General features: G+C 38.1%; 1 protein-coding gene and 1 non-coding gene across 6 annotated transcripts in view; one reads left to right on the top strand and one right to left on the bottom strand.

Moving 5' to 3' along the window:
* The window catches only part of EXOC6B (exocyst complex component 6B), a 678,199-nt gene that overhangs the window by 57,715 nt on the left and 594,289 nt on the right, over positions 1-26,195 (top strand). The window lies entirely within an intron of this gene.
* On the bottom strand, positions 18,939-19,003 carry LOC123568516 (small nucleolar RNA SNORD78). The gene has a single exon (XR_006691888.1). It is a non-coding gene; the product is annotated as a small nucleolar RNA SNORD78 (small nucleolar RNA).

Raw genomic sequence — 26,195 nt, forward strand, 5'->3', positions numbered from 1 at the left:
AATATAGTGGCAGATAGAGAAATGGATGAATGTGGGATTCTGAGTTTTTATACTTTCTCTGTAATCATGGCTCTACTCACTAGCTTTGTAACTTGGACAAATAATCTATCTTGCCTGTGATTCTGTTTCTTTGTGCAATGAAGGTAATACTGTCACCCTGTATCATGGGTATAGTTTTGGGGTTTAGCAAGATAATAAGTGAAAAGTGTTTAGAACAGTCCTTTATAAGTAGTATACATGAAATAAACATTCGCTGTTGTTTTTATAAATACTATAATATTTATGTTATACTATATATACTATATGGACATATTCACTGTATATGTTAATATTGTATTAACATACAGACAGGTACATGCACATGTTATGTTGTATCCTGCTTTTTTTTTTTTTAAACTAATATGTTTGTTTGCTCTATTATGTTTTTTAGAAAATTAACAACCCTAAAGAAAATACATTTTAGAACTCCTTGGTGATCTTAACTTTCCTCTGAGGCATGACATTTTGGGAAAAGCTTTACTCGTATATGATAGCCTTTACTCCAAAGGAGTGAAGTCTTTAGAAAGAATGGGAGATGACTAATAGCAAATCTTAGTCATGATTTGTAGTCGTTGGCTTGAATGTGTTTGTCAGATTAGTACATCCCTTTCCTGAACTGAAAGGATAACTGCTTGGCACAAACAGGCTAAAGGTCAACCAGGGCCTCCTCACCAGTGTATGAAATGGTAATTTTTTGGTAACTCGTCTACAGCACATTTGTTCCTACCTATGCAGGCACTAAAGAGTTGATTCTGTTTCTATTGTAAACAGTATATTATTCTAGAAGGAGCAGTATGCAGAACAGGGTTTGAGTACTAGTTTTCTGAACCTTTAAAATAGAAGTAATAATGTCCATTTTTTTCTTGCAGCTATTTTTGGCTTGAAGCTTGTTTTGTTTAGTTTTAGCTCTCCTTTGGTTTGTCCAGTTAATATTATTTTGGTTATTGTTTGCTTAGAATATCTTTTTCCATCCTTTCACTTTCAACCTATTTCTATCTTGGGATCTAAAATGAGTCTTTTATATATGACGTGTAGTTGGATCATGTTGTTACTATTTTTAAAAAGTCCATCATGTCAAAGAAAACAAACAAACGGCAGCAAAAAAGCTCGTCATGTCAATCTTTGCCTTTTAATTGGAGAGTTTAGTCCATTTTCATTCATTGTAATTACTGATAGGGAACGGCTTACTTTTGCCATTTTGCTATTTATTTTGTGTATCTTCTGTATTTTTCATTCCTTGTTTTTTCCATTACTGCCTTATTTTGTGTTAGATAGGCATTTTCTAGTGTACCAGTTTGATTCATTCATTTATAAACTATAAATTTTAACTTATTTTCTTCGTGATTTTTCTGGGGGTTACAATTAACATCTTAATTTATGAATATCTGGTTTGATACTAATTTAGTTTCAATAGTATACAAAATCTTTGTTACTATATAACTCCATTTGTCCTTTTTGTTGTCATAAATTACGTATTTATACAATGTATGCTCATCAACAGGGACACGTTTTTTTATGCAGTCTTTTAAATCATATAGGAAAAAGGAGGAGGTACGAATTAGAAATTCAATAATATTGACTTTTGTATTTACCTATGTAGTTATCCTTTAACAGTGTTCTTTATTTGTATGGATTTGAGTTACCATTTAGTGTTTTTTCTTTCTAGCCTGAGAGACTTGCTTTAGTGCTTCCTATAGGGCAGGTTTACTAATGACAGAGTCTCAGTTTTTGTTTATCTGGGGATATCTTAATTTCTTTTTCATTTTGGAGGATAGTTTTGCCAGATAATGAATTTTTGCTTAATGGTTTTTTCCTTTCAACATTTTACAAATTTAAATAAAAAATATTTAAAATAACATTTTAAATATGTTATCTCACTGTCTTCTGGTCTCCATGGTTTCTGATGAGAAATTTGCTGTTCATCTTATTGAGGATCCTTAATATACAATGAGTTGCTTCTCTCATTGGTTTCAAGAGTCTCAAGAGTCTGCTTTTCTTTTTTTAAGACAGTCTCACTCTGTTGCCCAGGCTGGAGTGCAGTGGCGCAAGGATCTTGGCTCACTGCAACCTCTGCCTCCCAGGTTCAAGTGATTCTCCTGCCTTAGCTTCCCAAGTAGCTGGGATTATAGGCATGCACCACCATGCCCAGCTAATTTTTGTAATTTTAGTAGAGATGGGGTTTCACCATGTTGGCCAGACTGATCTTGAACTCCTGACCTTAGGTGATCCTCCCGCCTCAGCCTCCCAAAGTGCTGGCATTACAGTCATGAGCCACTGCACCCGGCCTGTCTTGTATTTTGACAGTTTGATTATAATGTGCCTTGCTGTGGATGTTTGTGAGTTTATTCTACTTGGAGTTTGTTGAACTTCCTGGAAGTATGTATTCATATTCTTCATCAGATTTAGGAAGTTTTTGGTCATTACTTCTACAAATATTCTTCCAACTTCTTTCTCTTTCTCTCCTTTCCTTTTGGAACTACTATTATATAATATATGTTATATATGTATTATGTCCCAGATATTCATCTTGTATTAACTTTTATAAATGCATCTCCCCATTTTGGTGTTTATTTTTTCACCTAATTCATATTGCAAATTCTTATACAGAAACTTAACTCTTTTTTTTTCTTTTTTGAGACCTGGCTCTCTCACCCAGGCTGGAGTACAGTGGCATGGCATGATCCCGGCTCACTCAACCTCCGACTCAGGGGCTCAAGTGATCCTCCCATCTCAGCCTCCTGAGTAGCTGGGACTACAGGTGTGCACCACCATGCCTGGCTAATTTTTGTATTGTTTGTAGAGATGAGGTGTCTCCATGTTGCCCAGGCTACTCTCGAATTCCTGAGCTAAAAAAATCTGCCCACATTGGCCTCCCAAAGTGCTGGGATTATAGGTGTGAGCCACCCCTCCTGGCCAGAAGGTTAACATTTTATTGTAGTAAAATCAACCAGTCTTTTTCTTTGTGGCTTCTGAATATGATATCTTGCTTAGAAGGGTCTTCATTACCTTAAAAGTATAAAAATATTATTCTGAATTCTCTTTAGATATGTAGTATTGATTTCTTAATTGAAATTTTTGCTGAGATAATTGCAGTTTCACATACAGTTATAAGAAATTATATATGTAAGTATATATATGTGTGTGTATATGTGTATTTATCTCTATATGTTTTTATTGCCTGCTCTACACTGATATAATTTATAAGAAATTATAGAGAGACTCCAAGTACCCTTACTTAATTCCCCTCAGCAACATTTTGCAAAACAATGCTATAATATCAAACCAAGATATTGACATTGATATAATTCACCTACATTATTCAGATTTCTACAGTTTTACTATAGGCATTTGTGTGTATGCATTTAGTTCTGTACAATTTTATCTCATGTTGTATATGTATTCACCACCACAGTCAATATATTGAACTGTTTCATCACTATAATGATTGCTGTGGTACTTTTTTATTTTATTTTATTTTATTTTATTTATTTATTTATTTTTTTGAGATGGAGTCTCGCTCTGTCACCCGGGCTGGAGTGCAGTGGCCGGATCTCAGCTCACTGCAAGCTCTGTCTCCTGGGTTCACGCCATTCTCCTGCCTCAGCCTCCCGAGTAGCTGGGACTATAGGCGCCCACCACCTCGCTGGGCTAGTTTTTTGTATTTTTTAGTAGAGATGGGGTTTCACCAGGTTAGCCAGGATGGTCTCGATCTCCTGACCTAGTTGTGGTACCTTTTTATAATCATATCCACTTCCCTGCTTCCCCATCACTAATTCTGCCAACCACTGTCTCCATTGTTAAAGTTCTGTCATTACAAAATTGCTGTATAAATGAGGTCATATGTTGTAACCTTTTGGTATTGTTTTTTCTTTTTCTCAGCGTAAAAAGATTCGTTTGTTGTGAGCATAAATTGTTTATTACTTTTTTTGTTGAATAGTACTCCATGATGTTGTTGTACCACAGTTTATTAACCATTTACCTGTTGAACACCTGGGCTGTTTCTTGTTTTGGGCTGTGGCATAATAATAAATTGCATTTGGTCTTTGACCCTGACTTCTGGCACATAATTCCTAAACTACCTGGAATTTCGTAAGTGAGAAGGCGATAGGTTTATGTTTTGTTATTCATAAGAAGCTCCTTTCAACCATACCTGAGTTATGCTAATGAGATAATTCTTGATGAGGCGCTAGATAGCTTTAAGAGAGGGGCTAGTTACCAGAAAGACCAAGCCTTGATTAGAGGGTTGGAACATTCAACTTCATCCCCCAACCTCCAAGATGGGGAGAGAGCCCTAATCACCAATGGCCAGTAATTTGATCAATTATACCCATGTAATTAAACTTCCTTAATAACTCCTAAACAATAAGGAGTTTCAGAGAGCTTCCAGGTTGGTGAACACATTGAGTTGCTGGGAAGGTGGCATGTCTGAAGGGGACATGGAAGCTCCTTGCATCCCACTCTTTCTCATAACTCTCCCTATGCACCTCTTCCATTTGGATGATCCTGAGTTATATCTTCAATAATAAATCAGTAAGTAAGCAAAGTGCTTAACTGAGTTCTATATTATTCTAGTAACTTATTGAACCTGGTAGGGAGGGGAGGCATCATGGCAACAATTGAATTTGTAGTTGCCTGGGCAAAAACGTGGGACATCTGGGCACCTAGTTTGTGACTGGTGCATGAAGTGGGTCAGTTTTATGGGACTGAGCCCTTAACCTTTGGTCTGATGCTAACTCCAGGAGATAGTGTGAGAATTAATTAGAATTGTGAGACATCAGTAGGTGTCAGAGAATTGATGTTGTAAAAGATACTACATATTTTTTGTCAGGAGGAAAAAGAACCATTCATTGGCTATTATGAATAAAACTGCTGTGAACATTCCTGTACCGATTTAGATGTATATATATTTCAACATAAGTTAACATTTCTCTAGGGTAGATGCTCAGGAGTGCAGTTGGCTGGACTGTATGGTAAGTGTATGTTTAGTTTTTTTAGTAACTTCAAAAATATTTTTGCAGGTGACTGTACTGTTTTCTATTTCCATCAGTAAAGTATTAGTGATATAGTTTCTCTGCATTCTCGTCAGCATTTGGCGTTGTCACTAGTTTTTATTTCATCCATTCTGATGTATAGTGATTATTTATTATGATTAGATTTTCAGTTCATCTTTATTATTGTGTTCTACAGAATAACCAGTTTATTATTTGGACTATGTATGCAGAATTTACTGTTGCAACCTGTTCATATTTTCCCTGAGGTAGCTTGTTGCCCTTCTAAAGATTGTCAGTACTTACAAACATTTCTTGTTAGACTGGGTGATAATATTAATCAATGTGTTTTTTGATACTATTTAATGAAATATGTCAACATTTGGAAAACTATACAACCCAGTGAATCAGTATTTTTTAAATGACCAATGCCTGATGTTACAAAATCATGTAAAATATTCATTTGAAGTATAACATAGACTAGTGGGTTTTAATGTAACAAGGTACAAAACATTTACTGATATGGTTTCAGATTTCACCTTGTAACTTTAAGAAAGTATCATTTGTCACATTCTAAAATTATACCAAAGAATATTTATATATAATTATCTGAAAAGTCTTTGAAAATACTTTTTAGTTTTCCAGTTACATGTATTGTGAGGCTGAGTTTTCTTTATATACTTTAACCAAAACTATGCAACTATTCATTGCCATAGGTTGAATGCGGAGACAGCTACAGAATCCAGATGTCTTCTGTTAAGACAGACATTAAAGATACTTTCACAAATGTAAAACAAACTCTTTTAACTGTTTTTTATTTGTATAAAATATACTGCTTAACTTGTAGTGGGTTCATTGTTAATTTTAAATGAATTAATTATTTTCAAGGTTCTCAGTTTTAGTTTTTTCCCCCCAACTTTCTTGAAGTATAATTTTAAAAAGTATATATTTAAGGTATAGAATGTGATGTTTTGATATATATACACGTTGTGAAATGAATACTAAAATTGTGCTAATTAACATATTCATCACCTCACATAGTTGCCTCTTTTTTTTTTTTTTTTTTTTGGTGAGAAAACTTAAGATCTGCCAGGTATGGTAGCTCATACCTATAATCCCAACACCTTGGGAGGCTGAGGCAAGTGGATTGCTTGAGCCCAGGAGTTTCTGACCAACCTGGGCAATGTGGTGAAACCCCATTTTTACAACAAATATGAAAAAAATTAGCTGGGCATGGTGGCTCATGCCTGTTGTCCCAGCTACTTGAGAGGCTGATGTGGGAGGATCACCTGAGCCTGGGAGGTTGAGGCTGCAGTGAGTCGTGATTGCACCACTGCACTCCAGCCTGGGCAACAGAGTAAGATTCTGTCTCAAAAAAAAAAAAAAAAAAAAAAAAAGAAAGAAAGAAAAGAAAATCTATGATCTACTGTCTTAGCAAATTTAAATTATACAATATAATAATATTATTACCTATAGTTCCATGTTGTACATGTTCTTTTATAGTTCTCTGTGGTTCTTTTGTAGCTCTCTACATTTCTTTTGGACAATTATTTTGAAATCTTTGTCAGACAGTTTGTAGATCTTCATTTCTTTATGGTTGGCTACTGGTGCTTTATTTTGTTCATTGGATGGGGGGATTATGGTTTTCCTGTTTATTTGTGATCCTTCTGGCTTTGGTTTGGTAGTTGTGCATTTGAAGATGTAGGTACCTCTTCCAGTCTTTACAGGCTGGCTTTGGCAGGGAAAGCCCATCACCAGTCAGCCTACTCAGAGTCTCTGACCAGGCTGATTGGTTGAGTGCACAGGTTGACTTTCTTCTGGAGTCCCTGGGTAGGCTGGCCTGGTCCCTGGGTCAGCAGGTAGGCATTCCAGGCACCTGAGTTTACAAGATCAGTCCTGTTGCCTGGGTGTGGGTGTGGGCCTGGATTCTGGGGTCATGGGGATCAGCCTGGTAAAAGGATCTATGGGTTGGGCCTGGCAATGGGGTCTGCAGGGGCAGGCCTGAAGCTTGGATCCACAATGACTAACTGGCAATAGGGCAGTCTTGGCGTCTCTTTCCATGGAGATGAGCCTGGTGCCTGGTACCATGTGGCTGGGCCTAGAACCTGTTTCTGTGGGGACTTGCCTGGCACCAGGTTCTATTGGGCAGGCCTGAAGCCTGGGGTTTTGGGGGGCCAGCCTGGCACTGGAGCTTGCCTTAAGCCTGGTCCTGCAGGGGCAGGCCTGGAGCCTTAGGTCACTGGCTGCCTGTCCTTGTGTTGGACTTGGCCTGGAGCTTGGGTACATGGCAGCTGACCTGGCACCAAAATTCACTGGGGCAGGCCTGGGGCTGGGGTCCCCAGTGAAGTAGGGTACTCATATCATTCTCGTTTTCCTCCAGCAAGGGTCTCTCTTGTGAGCTTGGGGGAAGGGAATCATGGATAATGTGAAGCTGTCTTTCATACCCTCTTTAATGTATATTTTCTTATTTCTGCATTCTACCCAGATGCTATAATCTCTCACCTGGATTCCTTAGTTCTTTTTAATATATTTTTGTACTTGGATGTTTGTTCAAACTGATGTTTCTGTGAAAGGATGCGTGTTGGAAACTCCTATTCTGCCATCTTGCTAACATCACTCCTCAGTTTTAATATCTAAAATAGCACATACTCAGATATATATATATATATATATATATATATATATATATATATATATTTCATATAAGCGAAAGCTCTTTAGGGTACTCAGTAATTTTTATTTTTCCTCTTTTCTTTCTTTTTTAGAGATATGGTCTCACTATGTTGCCCAGACTGGGCTTGAACTCCTGGCCTTAAGCAATCCTTCCACCTTGGCCTCACAAAATGTTGAGATTACAGATGTTAGCCACCACATCCAGCCTCCCAGTAATTTTTAATAATGTAAGGTGGTTTTTTGTCCATAAATTTGGTGAAACTGCTTGTTTAGATAAAAAGAAACTGAAGAGACATGACAACAAAATGTAATTCATGATCTTAGACTGGATACTTTCCAGTAGGAAATGAAAATGCTCTAAAGAGTATTATTGGGATGATCTTCAAAATTGGAATTTGGACTGTGGATTAGATTATAATTGTATCAATGTAAATTTCTTGAATTTGATAATGGTACTATCATTATGTAAGAGAGGAGGTACACACTATAGTTTTACAGGCATGATATATGAAGCCTACTTACAAATGGTTTAGAAAAATAAACATACATATACATATATATGTAGGAAGAAAATGATAAAACAAATATGGCAAAAATTAGTGAACCCTGCATAAAGGCTATACAAGAGTTCTCTGTGCAATGTGAAGTTATTTCAAAATAAAAATTACAATCATAAAGTAATATAATGAATATCTTAGAAGCAATGTTTACAAATTAATTGACGAATGTTTGATTGTGCTTGTGATGACTGAAATGTTTTCAGCAGTTGAAGACACTTCTGGTTATGTAATAACTTTGTAGTTGTCACCACTTTTCAGGGGATACTCTTTATGCTCTGCTGCCCCCTAGTGACTTTATGCTCATCAGCAGTTGTTTCTTCCAAGCGTCGTAAGTTGGAAATTTAGAGCACTATAATCATTAAAAAAAACAGTGTCAGGTGAAATAATTTTTCTGGGGGCGAGGGGGAAGACAGTACCATGAAGCCATATCTAATGGCCTACTTTTTTTCTTTGAATTTTTAAAAAATTGTATTTTTGTTCTTGTGGTTCCTTTGTATTGCATCCTCAGTTCTCTCTCTCTCTCTAAATGTAATATTTACTGGTTTCTCACCCAAGGGCAACAATGAAACTTAACTTGTGTACTCTTGTCTTATTCCTTCCTCTTAGCATTAAATATCAGGGAATAGTATTATCTTAGTGCTTTACTTTGTAGTCAAGCATACTTAATTTGGCCCCTAATCTCTCATGTGTAATCCCCAAATCCTAAAGGCTCTAAAAACTATTTGGTGTCAAAACCTGCCTTAATTCATTTGGCAAGAAAACCTGATGTGAGCTGACTTAATATATTAATAATCTTTATATTTATCACTTTTTTGAATATTCCTATATTTTCCTGCTGAAATATGAATGTGTTTGATTATGGAATGCTTCTTAAGATCTTACTGGGATGTTACATAATATGTGACAAATGAGCTCTATTTTTTTTAAATGTACGGAATTTGGTATTGTGAAACATTTTGCTACAAGGATTTTCGATTAGGGATTGTAGACCTGTAGCTGATTTGCCTAGCTTTGACTCACAGTTACTGGTATGAGACAGTTGACTAGCTTATTCTACTTTCCATCTTCTCTCTTTTTTTTCTTAGGTGTATAATTTTTATGTACTATTTTTATGTATGATACTTGATCACTTTTAATCTGACTTTGTTTTTGTCTTAGAGTTGCAGTTAAATACATTCAGTCTTCATTGACATGCTTTTTTTATTGAAGTTTTCCCTGTCATCTAGTTGGGTTTGAGTTCTTCCTCTAGTAGTTGCCTTAAGAAGGACTTATGTGAGCAACAATTTTTGAGTCATTGTATATTTGAATTTTAGCTCTATAGACTTTATATTCAAAGGCTAGCTTGGTTGAAATTAAAATTCTTGGCTCATGTTTTGTTTCCTTGAGCATCTTGTCTTCTGGTATTCAGTGTTGCTGTGGAGAAGTCTGATACTTGCTGGTTTTTCTTTTTCCCTAAGGGCTTATTCTTTATGATTATTATTTTTGGCTGTCTATTGACTCTTCTTCTTCCTATTTTATTTTATTTCTGAGATGGAGTCTTGCTCTGTCGCCCAGGTTGGAGTGCAGTGGCACAATCTTGGCTCACTGCAACCTCCACCTCCAGGGTTCAAGCGATTCTCCTGTCTCAACCTCTTGAGTAGCTGGGATTACAGGCACGTGTCACCACACTCCCCTAATTTTTGCATTTTTAGTAGAGACAGGGTTTTGTCATATTGGCCAGGCTGGTCTCGAACTCCTGACCTCAGGTGATCTGCCCGCTTTGGCATCCCAAAGTGCTGAGATTACAGGTGTGAGCCACTGGGCCCGGCCTTTCCTTTTTTAATCATTAGACATTACTCAAAGAATTTCAGCATGTATCCTTGACTCATTAAAGCGTAATATAAATTAATATTTTTGTCACTTCCTTGACACTGCTAGGAATATGTAATACTTTTTCATTTATCCTTTCCCATGTCTTACACTGTTGTCATGAATTTTAATTTTACATGTAATTTTGTTCCCACAGAACATTTTCCTTATTATTTCGTAGAGTCACCATTCATATATGTTTACTCTTTTGTTTGATTCTTCATTTCCTCCTCCATCTCTGTGCTTCATTTTAAGGTCACTTTTCCTTTTATATGCAGAACTCCTTTTAGCATTTCTTTTAGTGAAGGACTCATTTATTTTGTTTGTATGAGTAATGTCTGTATTTCACCTTATTTTAAAATTGCGGTAAAATATACATAACATATACTGTACCATTTTAACCATTTTTAAGGGTACAGTTCAGTGGCATTAGGTATAGTCACATTTTTCTGTAACCAATACTGCCACCTATCTCCAGAACTTGCCTAATCCCAAGTAGCTGGGACTATAGGCACATGCCACTGTGGCTGGCTAATTTTTTTTTGTAGAGACAGGATTTAGCTTTGGCGCCCAGGCCCAGTCTTGAACTCCTGGTTTCAAGTAATATTCTTGCCTCAGCCGCCCAAGGTGCTGGGATTACAGGTGTGAACTACCATGACTGGCCAAGTATAGTTTTCTTTACATTCATCATGCTTTGGGTTTATAGGGCTTGAAACTATGGACTAATATCTTTCATAGGTTTTTAGAAATACTTGGCTATGATGTCTTTAAGTATTGCATCTGCACAATTATACAATGATAAAATTTCTTTCAGGGGAGTTACAGATTTAAAAATATTTTCACAATATCAGTTAGACGTTATTTACTTTAAAAAAAAAAAAAAAGCTTAGGCTGGGCACAGTGTCTCACGCTTGTAATCCCAGCACTTTGGGAGGCTGAGGCAGGCAGATCACTTGAGGTCTGGAGTTTGAGACTAGCCTGACCAACATGGAGAAACCCTGTCTCTACTGAAAATACAAAATCAGCCGAGCATGGTAGCACATGCCTGTAATCCCAGCTATTCCAGACGCTGAGGCAGGAGAATCGCTTGAACCCGGGAGGCGGAGATTGCAGTGAGCTGAGATTGCACCATTGCACTCCAGCCTGGGCAAGAAGAGCGAAACTCTGTCTCAAAACAAAAAAAAAAATAAATAAAAAATAAAAAAGCTTGCTTTCTCCTAGGGGAATAGAAATGAGTTTATTAGAGGCTGCATGATATGAAAATATCATTGTTTCAGTGGTGAATATTATTTATACTTGTATGTTCTTTTATTTAATTTATTCAGTTTCTCTTTCTTTCTTTCTCTCCTTCCTTCCTTCCTTCCTTCCTTCCTTCCTTCCTTCCTGCCTTCCTGCCTTCCTGCCTTCCTGCCTTCCTGCCTTCCTGCCTTCCTGCCTTCCTGCCTTCCCGCCTTCCTGCCTTCCCTTTCTCACTCTGTCCCCCACGCCAGAGTCTGGAGTGCAGAGGCATGATCTCAGCTCACTGTAACCTCTGCCTCCCGCGTTCAAGTGATTCTCCTGCTTCAGCCTCCTGAGTAGCTGGGATTACAGGCCTGCGACACTATGCCCAGCTAACTCTTATATTTTTAGTAGAGATGGGGTTTCGCCATAGTTGTCCAGGCTGGTCTTGAACTCCTGACCTCAGGCGATCTGCCTGCCTTGGCCTCCCGAAGTTCTGGAATTACGAGCGTGAGCGACTGCACTTGGCTTTTTTTTTTTTTTAAAAAAAAAACAAGGCCTCTCTATCTCCCAGGCTGGAGTGCAGTGGTCTCATCTCTGCTCACTGCAACCTCAGCCTCCCGAGTAGCTGGGACCACGGGTGCATGCCACCACGCCTGGCTAATTTTTCTGTAGAGATGGGGTTTTGCCATGTTTCCCAGGTTGGTCTCAAACTCCTAGTCTCAAGCAATCCGCCAGCCTCGGCCTCCCAAAGTGTTGGGATTGCAAGCGTGAGCCACTGTGCCTGGCTCAGTTCCAATTTTTAATGTGGCTAATGTCAACAAACATAACACATATACAAAAGTTCTTGGGAAACCCAAGGGATATATATATATATTTGAGACGGAGTTTTGCTCTTGTTGGAGTGAAATGGCGTGATCTTGTTTCGCTGCAACCTCCGCCTCCCGGTTTCAAGCGATTCTCCTGCCTTAGCCTCCCCAGTTGCTAGGATTACAGGCGCCCACCACTACACCCCGCTAATTTTTTGTATTTTTAGTAGAGACGGGGTTTCACTATGTTGCCCAGGCTTGTCTCGAACTCCTGACCTCAGGTGATCCATCCACCTCGGCCTCCCAAAGGGTTGGCATTACAGGCGTGAGCCCCTGCACTCGGCCAGGAAACTCAATATTTTTTAGAGCATAAAAATAGTGCCAAGCAAAAAGTTTTGAGAACTGCTGGCTGAAGACTTTTGATGGTGTCCATGTTTCATTTTTCTTACATTCTTCTGTATTTTACATCCTTTCCTTTCCTTGTTCTCTTTGTGCTTCAGTGTGGATATTTTTTCTTTTTTTTTTTTCCGAGACAGGGTCTCACTCTGTCACCCAAGCTGGAGGGCAGTGGTGATCTCGGCTCATTGCAACCTCCGCCTCCCGGTGTCAAGCGATTTTTGTGCCTCAGCCTCCCGAGTAGCTGGGATTACAGACGCGCACCACTGTGCCTGGCTATTTTTTACATTTTTGATAGAGATGGGTTTTCACCATGTTGGCCAGGTCTCCAACTCCTAACCTCAAATGATTCACCTGCCTCGTCCTTCCAAAGTGCTGGGATTACAGGGGTGAGCCACCGTGCCCAACCTCAATGTGGATTTTTTCAATTGACTTATTTGCTGGTAAACCATTTATAGAGTTCTGAATTTTTAAAACCCAGTTCTGAGTTTTCTCCAGTTTTATAATAAAAAAACAAATTGTAAGGCTGTAGTGAAATTCTCCATCTTTTCATCTGTTTTGTTCTTTTCTTCTTTTCTTGTCATATTAATCATAGCCATTTTAAAAGTTCTTATTTGATAAGTTCAACATTTAGATAATCTGTGAATCTCTTCTCTCGGCACGCCTGGTAATTTTGGACTGAATAGACATTAAAAAAATTGTGGAGGTTTTGGATGGTGTTTTCTTCCTTAAGTGAAGGTCCCTCCCCTCTGCCCTCAGTTTCTGGTAAGGCAGATGGTATGGCAATATTTTAATCCAGTCAACGACTGAGCTGGCTAAATCTGGGGTTCACCTTTAGTCAGGGTGTGACTGTCTCTGGCTCATTACTGCCTTATGCTGTAGTCCTCCAGACATTCCAAAGAGCCTGGAGTGATGACTAGGAGCTCTTCCCTTGGTAGATCCTTAATTCTTTTCTTTCCTTTATACCTCAAGACTAGCTAACATTCTGTTGGCTTCTCTGAGTCTTTTTGCTTGTCTTAACCTCTCTCCTTGTGTAGCGTAAGAATTCAGCAAATGTGTTGAGAAAATAAGTGTTATGTTCTCTTCCCATTTTTCCTCTTCAGGATTCTAACCTTGTATGCCTCTAATTTAAGGTACCAGGGTTCTCTAAAACTGTCAAAAGCTGATTTTCCTGCCTTTCGGTCTTGGCTTTCTGCTTGTTCCCTTTACTGGGAACTTCAGCCTCTTGAATGCAGATTTGGTATTTACCTTGAGGGAGAAAAAGTGACTGAAGAATATTAGCTGACCCATTCTTACTATTCCCCTCTTCTCCAGTGTTTTGTTCCCTTAATTTCTGGTTGCTGGAGCAGTTCTGTTTTTTGTTTTTGTTTTCATTTTTTTGAGATAGAATCTTGCTCTGTCACCCGGGCTGGAGTGCAATGGCGCAATCTCGGCTCACTGCAACTTCCACCTCTGGGTTCAAGCGATTCTCTCACCTCAGCCTCCCCAGTAGCTGCGATTACAGGCACCTGCCGTCATGCCTGGCTACATTTTGTATTTTAGTAGAGAGGGGGGTTTCACCATGTTAGCCAGGCTGGTCTTGAACTCCTGACCTCAGCTGATCCGCCCACCTCAGCCTCCCAAAGTGCTGGGATGATAGGCGTTAGCCACCGCGCCTGACTGCCTGAGCGGTTCTGTTAGTCAGTCAGGAAAGAATATCATAAACAGGTATGCAGAAGACCTGGAGAAGCATTCGTTTATTTATTTTTATTTTAAATTTTTTTGAGAGAGAGGGTGTTGCTCTGTTGCCCTGGCTGGAGTGTACTGGAGCTCACTATAGTCTTGAACTCTTGGTCTAAAGCTATCCTCCTGCCTCAGCCTTTCAAGTAGCTGGGACTACAGGCATGTGCCACCATGCCCAGCTAATTTTTAAAAAATTTTTCTTCCTAAATGGAAGGTACCTTATTAAGTAAAAAAAAAAATTTGTATATATATATATATTTGTAGTAATGAGGTCTCACCGTGTTGCTCAGGCTGGTAATGAACTCTTGGGCTCAAGTAATCCTCCCACCTTGGCTTCCCAAAGCGCTTGGATTATAGGTGTGAGCCACCATACCTGGCTGGGAGTATCACTTTAGATTGGAGCAGAAGAAACGAGAATTTCAAGAAAGATTTACAGACAAAGGGATTCCAGCCAGGAAGGAATGGCAATATTAGTAGACAATCTGGCTTGAAAGTGAAGAATATTTGTATAGTTAAAATAATGCAAATGTTATTTGTTTGCAAACATAAAGTATGGGCCATCTATGAAAAACAATTAGGATTATAGAACAGAATATATGTGTTTATCAACTTTATCAGTGTAAAATTCATTTCCACATTTGGGGAAAGTAAGGAAAAGATATAAAGAGAAAGTAAGGGGGCCAGGCACTGTGGCTCATGCATGTCATCCCAACACTTTGGGAGGCCGAGGAGGATTGGTTGAGCCCAGGAGTTTGAGACCAACCTGCGTAACATAGTGAGATCCCATCTCTACAAAAAATGAAAAAATTAGCTGGGTGTTGTGGCACATGCCTATAGTCTCAGCTACTCTGCAGGCTGAGGTGGGAGGATTGCTTGAGCCTGGGAGGTCAGGGCTACAGTGAGCTGTGATCACACCACTGCACTCCAGCCTGGGCAACAGAGTGAGACTCTGTCTCAAAAAAAAAAAAAAAAAGACAATAAGGGGGAGGTAATGCTTCATTTTGCATAGTTGGGAATCAAGATAATCTGTTGTTAGTAATATAAGAAACAAAAGCATAACTATATTATTTATATTACAAAAGCAATCTTTAGAAAAACAAAAAGGGATATATAAGTATTGAGAGGAGAGGAAAAGGAATGATATGGTATGATGAGGTAATTTTTGATCAATTATAATAGGAAATAGACAATATCTCAATGGATAAAGGGAAAATGGCAGTATTATCTTTTTAAGACAAGGGCTCGCTCTGTTGCCCATGCTGGAGTGCAGTAGTACAATCACAGCTTACTGGAGCCTTGACCTCCTGGGCTCAAGTGATCCTCCCACCTGAGCCTCCCGAGTAGCTGGGACTACAGGCATGCCACCACACCTGGCTAATTTTTGTATTTTTTGTAGAGAAAAGGTTTCACCACGTTGCCCAGTTTGGTCTTAAAGTCCTGGGCTCAAGCAATCTGCCTGCCTTGGCTTCTCAAGCTGCTGAGTTTACAGGTGTGAGCCACTGTGCCCAGTCAATATTATATTATTTGAAGATATGGGCTTACTTCTCAAAAATTAAAAATGGAAACATTTATAAAAGTTCAAATTGGGCCAGGTGTGGTGGTTTATGCCTGTAATCCCAGCACTTTGGGAGGCTGAGGCAGGGCAGATTGTTTGAGGTAGGAGTTCGAGACCAACCTGGCCAACATGGTGAAAACCCATCTCTACCAAAAAATACAAAAATTACCCGGGCATGGTGGCATGCACCTGTAGTCCCAGCTACTTGGGAGGCTGAGACAGGAGGATCCCTTGAGTCTGGGAGGTGTGCAGTGAGCCAAGATCGTACCACTGCATGCCAGCCTGGGTGCCAGAGTGAGACCCTGTCAAAAAGAAAAAAAAAGAAAGAACACGTTCCAATTGACTTTCTCTGGAAAACAGGAATGGAAATTCAAGAAGCTCAAACAACTCCTTGAGCAGGATAAACATAAACAACAAAACAACACCAAGGTACTATACAAAGGAATGACAACAACAGCTCTAAATACAGGAAGGGGGAAATGGAAGTATACTCAATTAATTATAAAGAAAACAGGAAAAGAGGAAATAATTTATGTTAACACAATTACCTATATGACTAGGTTTAACTCTGTTATCTTGCTGTTTGTTTTTTGTTTGTCTCATCTTTTTTTTTCCCTTTATTTCTCATTTCATATTCTCCTTAACTGAATTAGAACAACTAAATATTTTTAAAGATTCCATTGTTAGGTATACCTTCTTAGTGTTTTTTGTTTTGTTTTGTTTGTTTTTAGTGGTTACTTTAGGGTTTACAGTATGCATCTTTAAGTTATTGCAATGTGTTTTCAAATGCTATTATACGTCTTTATGTATAACATACAATCCTTAAAACAGTATATTTTCATTTCACCCATTGATCTTTGAATTATCGTTAATTACATTTTACTTATACACGTGTTTTGAATTCCATAGTTCATTATCATTATTTTTGCTTTGAACAAAATAATGTTTTTAGTTATTTTTTAAAAGAAATTTTAAAATAATAAAAATATTTTGTATGTTCCTGTATATTTACCAGTTTATTTGCTCCTTATGCTTTTGTGAAGATCCAGATTTTGAACAGATTTTATATTATATTTGCCTGAGGAACTTACTTTAACAATTTTTATAGTACAGGTCTGCTGACAACAAATTTTCTAAGATTTTGCTTTGTTGATGGATATGTTTGCTGGGTATAAAATTCTTGATTTACAATTTTTTTTCCTTTAGCACTTTTCAGATATTTTTCCATTATCTTCTTCGTTATATAATTTGGATGAGAAGTCTGCAGTCATTCTTTCTTTGTGTTTTGTGTGTTATTTTCTTCCCTCTGCTTTTGCTGTTAAGGTTTATTTTTTCTTTATTAGTGTTTGTTAGCAACTCCAAGAAGCCTTTTCTGACTAATCCATTTCTGTACTGAACATTCCTTTATTTTTCATTGCTGTATCACCTAACAGATTTAAATGTTGTATTACTTTATACACAGGTTTTTTCTTCTTTTCTTTTTTTTTTTTTGAGACGGAGTCTCACTCTGTTACCAGGCTGGAGTGCAGTGGCACCATCTCGCCTCACTGCAACCTCTGCCTCCCAAGTTCAAGCAATTCTGCTGCCTCAGCCTCCCAAGTGGCTGGGACTACAGGCACATGCCACCACGCCCAGCTAATTTTTGTATTTTTTGTAGAGATGGGGTTTTACCATGTTGGCTAGGATGGTTTTGATCTCTTGACCTTGTGATCTGCCCACCTCAGCCTCCCAAAGTGCTGGGATTACAGGCATGAGCCACCACGCCTGGCTTTTTTTCTTTTTTTTAAATTTGAGATGAGCAGTATATTGCTCAGGGTGATCTTGAACTCCTGGGCTCAAGAGAACCTCTGACCTCAGCCTCCTGAGTAGCTGGGATTACAGGCATGTGCTACCATCCTTAGCCATTGAACAGTTTTATAATTACCTTTCATTGTGGTTTCTTATTTCCTTACTAATTATAGTATGGGCACCCTCAAAGGAAGATACTCTTTTCTTTTTGTTTTTAGTAAGTTCTCAGTAAATAGATACTAAATGAGCCTATGGCAGGAAAATGCCCAAACCATATAACATAGCCAATATTGTTAAATTTCTGAGAAAACAGTGTCCATTTAATTTTCTGAGGCCATTTATTTTATTATTTAATAGTCAAATCTCTCTTGCCCTTTAAAAGTCTACTTTAGTTTGGTTCATTTTGAACATTAGAAAAAAAAGATGCTGCTACTTTCCCTCTTTAAATAAATAATCAAGTTACACTATAGATTGGAGAGCTAGAATGTGGTGGTGATATTTCATAACTTTGGGAGAGTGCCCTAAATATAACACTTCGGAGAAGTAATTTATTGGTAAGCAACTTTGTTTCTTCAACGATGATTGGGGTCATAGTAGGTCATCACTTTGTTGAGTTTAGAGTTCACCTATGGAGAATATCAGATTCTCTAAAGAAGTTACATAGCCCAAACAAGATTGATCTATTGATAATGGAAGAGTAATGAAAATGTACAGGAGGCCTCAGGTAGATATCTAATACATTTTAATCATACATCTTTTTTTTTTTTTTTGAGACAGAGTCTTGCTCTTCACCCAGGTTGCAGTGCAGTGGCACAATCTTGGCTTACTGCAACCTCCTCCTCCTGGGTTCAAGTGATTCTCCTGCCTCAGCCTCTTGAGTAGCTGGGATAATAGGTGCACACCACCATGCCCAGCTAATTTTTGTATTTTTAGTAGAGACGGGGTTTCGCTGTGTTGGCCAGGCTGGTCCTGAACTCCTGACCTCAGGGGATTCACTCGTCTCAGCCTCTGAAAGGGTTGGGATTACAGGCGTAAGCCCCTCTGACTGGCATCATATGTCATTTTTGAGAGAAGTGAAATTTGCTTTCCACCATTACCCATTGTAATTTCTTAATTCCTTGTATTGAACTAATGCAGTTTTAGTGGTCTCTGTTTTCAGAAAGGTGTCTCTTAACATGTTAAGCTTTATCTTAAAATATTTGTATTGTTGGTTTAGTTTTTCCTCAACTTTTATGATTTGAGTTTTGTTATCACTTGTGTTAAATTTTATTTTGATTGCTCTAGGACCATTTTTTCAAATAAATTCATGTAGATCAAGGTTGTTTCAGGTCTTTTTTTTTTCTTCTTCAATGTTAACTTTGTCTACATGCTCATTTCAGGTCAGACATTTGATGAACATTATTACGTGTTTCAGGTTTTAGTCTTACCATTCATAGTATTAAAAATAAAGTCAACTTAGTATTATTTATGTAGATTAACATATAGTTGATTTCTTGATCTAAGTAGAAAGTAAAATTATTGAATAGAGTGGACACCAAGATGACTTCATGTAGAGACAGTTGAAAAAGTGAGGTCTTACTCTAAGTCTATGACTGTCACTAAACTAACACTGTCTTGAAACCTAGAAGGTTATGTATCAAAGCTTACTCTGTGATATGCCAGGGCAGTTTGATGGGAGTATGATCCAGATCATTGGTTCTGGATGCTAACATTTGGAAATGATTTCTTTGGTGGAGCATCTATGACCTTGGAACTATGAATTACCTTAAAATTTCTTTTCAAGAGAAGAAGCATTTGAGAGGAAGCGTAAAGAAAATATTTTGTTTATAATTTGCTATAACAATGATTTAATACAGTTTAATATTAAACATCTCTGGAGACCTAAAATTTATCTCAGTTGGTTTTCACTGGTGTTTCTCTCTGACACATGGTGTGAATCAACTGTCCTTGCAACTTGAAAGAGCAGAGAGTTCACTGACGTAACTCCCTTGTTCTGGGAATTGTTTCCATTGTGCCTTCAAAAGGTAGGCACATGAAAAGCTTTGGCTTGTGGCAAATTCTCTCCAAGTTGGACACAGTTGGGGGGCTGAATATTGGCTTAAGGAAGTGAGGTTGGTGGCTTTTTCTATTTCCTGGACTTTTTCTAAAGAATCAATATTAACTTTTTCAAGTCTCTACTTGACGTTATGTGATTAACAGTCTTCCCTGTTAAAATTGGAAACCAGCAAATCTCCGTTTAAATGTTGGTGCATGCCAGGGTTCTTCGGTTCTTCTTTCTTAGATTCTAGAGTTTTTTAGGTTTCTGCCCTTTCCCACACTGGATTTTTTCTTTTGTGAAAATCTTTCTGTACCTACTTAACAAAGAGAAACATTGAAATGAAAAGTTGAAATGGCAAAGTCATTGTCCCAAAAGGTCTCACAAGACTGGAAAAATGGACCATAGTTAATAGTAGTACATTGTAGATTCAGAGTATCAACTACCTGCATATAGCAATATAGAAAAGCACATGGAAAAATTTTATGACTCTGAGTTCAATATACAGCATGATATGACTGTCAAAACTGCATAAGCATTAGTATTAGGCTGTTAATAGGAGCTAAGTAACAAGGTTAAAGGAGATGGGCCTTATTTTTCTACTTTGACCATGCTTGATTTAAAAATTGTTAATATTTATAGAATGTTTTCTGTATGCCAGGCACTGTTCAGAATTCTAACATTATCTCATTTAATCTTCACACAGCAACTGTATGAAATGGTTTCTACCATTATCTGCATTTTGCTGATGTGGAAACTGAAGTATACAGAGGTTTAATAAACTTGCCCAAGATCACACAACTATTAAGTGGCAGAACTAAGGCTCAAATCCTGAAAGTCTGTCTGTGAAGCCTGTGTTCTTGCTCACTGTGCTATACTGCCTTTGTTGTTACACTTAAAGAAAAGTGACTGCTGGAACATGTCCAGGGGGTAAAACTAGAATTGAAAGGCTGTTTATATGTAGAATAGTTGAATAATTTGAGATTGTTTAGTCTGGAGAGGGAAAAAAAGGGATCACGGACTTGTTCTCTCTGGTCTTTTTAGGGCAAAAATAATTTAAATGGTGAAAATTATAGAAAGGTAAGTTTTAGTTTTGTATAAGAACTTTGCAACAGCTGTTGAAATGGGATTCTTTGCCTTGCAGTGAACTTCTTTTTACTAGAGATGTTCCAGCAGAACCTGGACTAGTATTTATGGACATAGCTGGAAAATCTGTTATGTCTGTGAAATTGGACTGGATCATCTCTGAGGTTCCTTTTTTCCCTGTACACTTCAGTGTTAAAGAGAGTTTATTAAAATGGGCTAGTCTATACTGTCCTCAAACAAATGCTTCTAGAAAAAACACACAAAATTGTTTCCTAATGGAAACATGGCACCTATGATGTGAGAAGAGGGGGACCAGATTTATTTTCGTCTAAAATGTTTTTTTTGTAAATAGCTTTATGATGTTTGTAGGGAGTTTTTTTTTTTGTTTGTTTGTTTTGTTTTGTTTTTGTTTTTGTTTGCATATCTTGTTAGTGGACTAGGAAGCAAAAGAAAGTGGCTTACTTTTTCAGTTGACAAATCAAGTTATTTACTAATAGATCAGATGTTCCATCATAATAACCTTTGAAGCTACTCTCTTCTTTCCCCTTCCCATTTGAGGGATAATAAAATAACATTAACTGATGGGTTCTGTAGTTGCAGTAGAAGGGATCTAGGAATCTGCTGCATCAATTCTTAAATTAAGAATTTCAGGATATCAAATGTATGTACTTTTTTTTTTTTTTTTTTTTTTTTGAGACAGAGTCTCACTCACTCTGTCACCCAAGCTGGAGTGCAGTGGTGCAAACATGGCTCACTGCAGCCTCGACCTGCAAGGTTCAAGTGATCCTCCCTCCTCAGCCTCCTGAACAGCTGTACCACAGGCACACACCATGATGCTCAGCTAATTCTTACAAGTTTTGTAGAGATTGGGATCTTGCCATGTTGCCTGGGCTGGTTACAAACTCATTGGCACAAGCAATCTTCCTGCCTCGGCCTCCCAAAGTGCTGGGATTACAAGCCTGAGCTGCTGTGCCTGGCCCATATATATGTTTTAAAACCATTTTGATATCATGATTAATTACAAGAGGAAGTTAGAATATGGAAAAGATACTAAATTTTAAAAATTCTGACCAGTGATCATTGCTTCTTGGATTTGTGAGGGATCGATCCTGAGAAGGAGTTTTCATTTCATTTGTCAACCTAAAAAAGGAACTCAGAGAGATAGGCTGTTTAGAACAAAAGAGTTTATTTGGTAATAGCAAAGGTTTGCAACCTAGGGTGTACATGCTATGAAAATCATAGGCCCACATGAGGAAAACTAGGACAAACTGGGAATTTTTAAAGACAAAGAGAAATTTAGGCAAACTGCTTTGAAACAAAGCTCATTGATCTCAGGGACACATTGTAGGAGTTGGCACTAATTCATTTGGGGAGATAGCTGTTGCTGGGCAACTGTCCAGGTTTGAATGTCTTATCTGAAATACTGTAGGCCAGAGGAAATTCCTGTGATAATCTGTTTGCTCTGTTTACAAGTACTAACAAGATGTCCAGGTATTTCAGGAATGCAAGGGAGAGAGTTTCTTTATGGCCTTCCCTGACTTCAATTTGGTTAAATTTTGACATAAGTGACTCCATTTTGTTATAGTTAACCACTACATTATTGTTTTAAGCATTTTTTTCATTTTAGATAATTATTGAAAAATAGACTTCTAGTTACACTGAATTTTTGTTGTTGTTTGGTTTTCATTTTAAATAATATTTTATCGAGCATCTACTATGAACCAGGTACTGTTCTAGAGTCTTTTTTTTTTTTTTTTTTTTGAGACAGAGTCTGGCTCTGCCGCCCAGGCTGGAGTGCAGTGGCCGGATCTCAGCTCACTGCAAGCTCCGCCTCCCGGGTTCACGCCATTCTCCTGCCTCAGCCTCCCGAGTAGTTGGGACTACAGGCGCCCGCCACCGCGCCCGGCTAGTTTTTTGTATTTTTTAGCAGAGACGGGGTTTCACCGTGTTAGCCAGGATGGTCTCGATCTCCTGACCTCGTGATCCGCTCGTCTCGGCCTCCCAAAGTGCTGGGATTACAGGCTTGAGCCACCGCGCCCGGCCTGTTCTAGAGTCTTAAATGCATTTTATTTTTTCAGTTGGAAAAGCAATACATGTTTATTTAAGTAATAGATAAAGTAATACAGAAATAGAAAAAATTCAGAATTGCATCATCTAAACATTGTATTAGTTTGCTGGTTTTCTTTCTGTCCTTGATTATTTTCTATAGAATTGAATTAAAATATTTGGACATATTTAACTTTATATTGAATGTGTATGTAGTTTTACATTTGTGTTTTTCACCTCACCTTCCTTCTTGCTCTCCTCTTCCTCTTCCATTTACTCATCTTCCTTTTCCTCTCCCTCATCCTGTTTCCTTCATTTTATTATCCTTTATATAACTATGGCAACCTGGGAAAGGTAAATGCTTCTATGTACTAGCAATGTGAGAAAGGTTGCTTCATGTGCAAAATGATGATAATAACTTCTGCTAGGATTATTTTTGGGGAATAAGTGAGTTAATGAATATAAAATATTTAACAGGATTTGGCACATATTTAAAAAATGCTTACTTTTACTGCTATTTTATAATTTTGGGCTGAATTTAACCTTTAATGGTCTGTATGATATTGCGGTAATAAAATAGCCTAGATTAAATTACTGGGTGGTCAAATAATTGATCTCTGTTTTTGTGTGCTTTTCATGAGTTATTATTGTAAGTAACTTTTTTTTGCTAATGTTCTTGAGCCATCACTCCGAATTCAGAAATATATATCACAACTTTTTTCAGAACCATGATTAGGTATAAATCGACTTAGCTGTCCCACGTGTTGTGTGGCTGGATTTCCCTACAGGCATCTATGATAATCATTTAATAGAATGCTTAATCCAGGCCAAAATAAAGTAATGAAAAATTGTGAAATACCAGGACATTTAGCATTGTCCTTTGTTCAGCTCCCTATGACTCTACATTACAGTGTCTAGGTTTGGCATGGAACTGATGTTTATCATTATGATACAGAGTTCTTGGCTACTTTTATATTCTACCAAATATAAATCTTTGACAGACTCCACCTGACACCCCCCCACCCACAGTTAAAAACGTCCCCCCCTTAGAAAAAGATTTTGCCAACAAAACGTTTCTCTCCTTTGAGAGTTAACTTTGTAATTTGGAGCATGTAACCATGATGTTTCAGAGCCGTCTAACTGTTTCCATTGTTGCAGCCTGATTGTCCATGGTTTAATCATCAGTAGTTAAGAAGTAAAGCAAAAAATGGCTCCAGGCTGCTCAGTACCATAAAAAATTTCCACCTGGAAGCAATTTTTTCTAAAAGCCCATAGGGACTGCTGTCACCCTCCCCCTTCTGTTGGCAACAAGGGCCAGAAACATCAGTTCTCTTCAGAACCAGGTCTTGTTGCAGTTTAATCATATTCCTTCTCCTAGCTTCCAGAGAAGGTTAGAGGAGAGCTAGGGAAATAACAAATTATTGCCAGACACTACTCTCCTCCTATAATAGATTTCCTTTAGCCATCTAAATTTCTCCTTTTCTTCCTCTGTTTCTTTCTTTTTCTATTTAACATTTTAGCTGAAGTGCAAATTATTTGCACTGCTAGAACTTGAATAGACTTTTTGGTAAAAATATTTATTATTGAACTCTAGTGCTTCTCTTTGGGGAAAGTTGAAATGTTGAAACATTTTTGGGCACTGCTTTGGCTCTTCGTCACTTTATAATGCTTTCTCTGTGGGATACAGCCATTGTTCCAGGTGTAAACTCTCAAGGAACTCATGGTCTTATAGGGCAGATAGACATGTAAATAAATCATTACTGTATAGAGTGTTCACCGTAGTACCCTTTCAAAAATATGAACAAATAAACATTCCAAAGTAAAAGGACATTAACTGTGCTTTCCACCAGTGAATATCTTTAGTAGTGGTGCCCATTGATTTCTAGGCCCATTATCCTAATGTAACTTCTGGATAATACTAGGCATTTGTTCAAGAACTTTGAGGCAAAACAAGATGACAGTACTCCTGGTGAAATTTACCTCAAACCACATATGGCTTCATAGGTTCAAGACCAGTTCAAATTTATACAGTGTCAAAGTGAGAGCCAGTTGGTGAATGATTATACCATGACTGTTCAGGAGTAACTCTTATCCTATATCCTTATCACACACTCCTTATCAAGGATAGGGCTAGGTGCTTCAATAGATTTTGTTTCATCCTTAAAAATATAGATTTTTAAATATATTCCTTATAAAACTAGACTATGGGCAGGCACAGTGGCTCATGCTCGTAATCTCAGCAGTTTGGGGGGCTGAGGTGGGAGGATCGCTTGAGCCCAGAAGTTTGAGACCAGCTGGGCAGCATAGTGAGACCCCATCTCTGCTAAAAAATTTTTTAAAAATTAGCTTCGTGTGGTGGTGCATGCCTGTAGTCCTAGCTACTTAGGAGGTGGAGGCTAGAAGATCCCTTAAGCCCAGAAATTTAAGGCTGTAAGTGAGTCATGATTGTGCCACTGTGCTCCAGCCTGGGCAACAGAGTGAGATACTGTCTCTAAAAAAAGAAACCAAAAAAAACCCCAAAAAACTATTAAAAAATGAAATAAGTAGAACTAGACTAATACATGCTGCAACAGACTGTTATTGTAGATTAAATTTGGCTGGGTGTGGTGGCTCACACCCTGTTATGCCAGCACTTTGGGAGGCAGAGGTGGTAGGATTGCTCGAGGCTAGGAGTTTGACAGCACCCTGGGCAATGTAGCAAGATCTCATCTCTACCAAAACGAAAAAAAAAAAAAAGAAGTTGGTCTCATTTGGGAAAAGATGCCTAATATCAGCAAGTAGGAGAAAAATAGTATTGAATTCGAATCTTTAAAGAATGGACTCATGGTCTTGTTTAGTGTAAATTCCTCCATAGTATGCAAGCTTAAGCTCTTCATGGTTGCTTTGGTTTTATGAATAGTTTCTTATGTTCTACCTTGGTGGCTCACACCTGTAATCCCAGTACTTTGGGAGGCCAAGGTGGGAAGATTGCTTGAGCCCAGGAGTTTGAGACCATCCCAGGCAACATAGTGACACCTTGTCTCTACAAAAAAATGAGCTAGGCATGTTGGTGCCTGCCTGTAGTCCCAGCTACTCAGGAGGCTGAGGCAGGAGGATCGATTGAGCCTGGGATACAGAGTGAGACCCTGTCTCAAAACAAAAACAAAAACAAATCCTAAAAACTAAAAAGGTGAGGAGCTTCTGTATCAGGTTATAGTAGTTGTGTTAAGGAGAGACGTTTTAGGAAAGAGTTGACTTTTGAGCTGAACCTTGAGAGATGAGTAGGAATTTGCCAGAGAAGTGATGGTAAGGAGATTGCAGGCAGAGGGAATACATGCTACGCTCAAGGAACTTCAAGTAGAGTTGTAGAGTGAATGTGGGGAGTATTCAGAGATAATGCTGGACATGGAGGGGGTCTTACATACTATGCTAAGGACTTTGGACTTGATCCTG

The sequence above is a fragment of the Macaca fascicularis genome, chromosome 13 (assembly GCF_037993035.2).
Source record: "Macaca fascicularis isolate 582-1 chromosome 13, T2T-MFA8v1.1".
Taxonomy (NCBI): domain Eukaryota; kingdom Metazoa; phylum Chordata; class Mammalia; order Primates; family Cercopithecidae; genus Macaca; species Macaca fascicularis.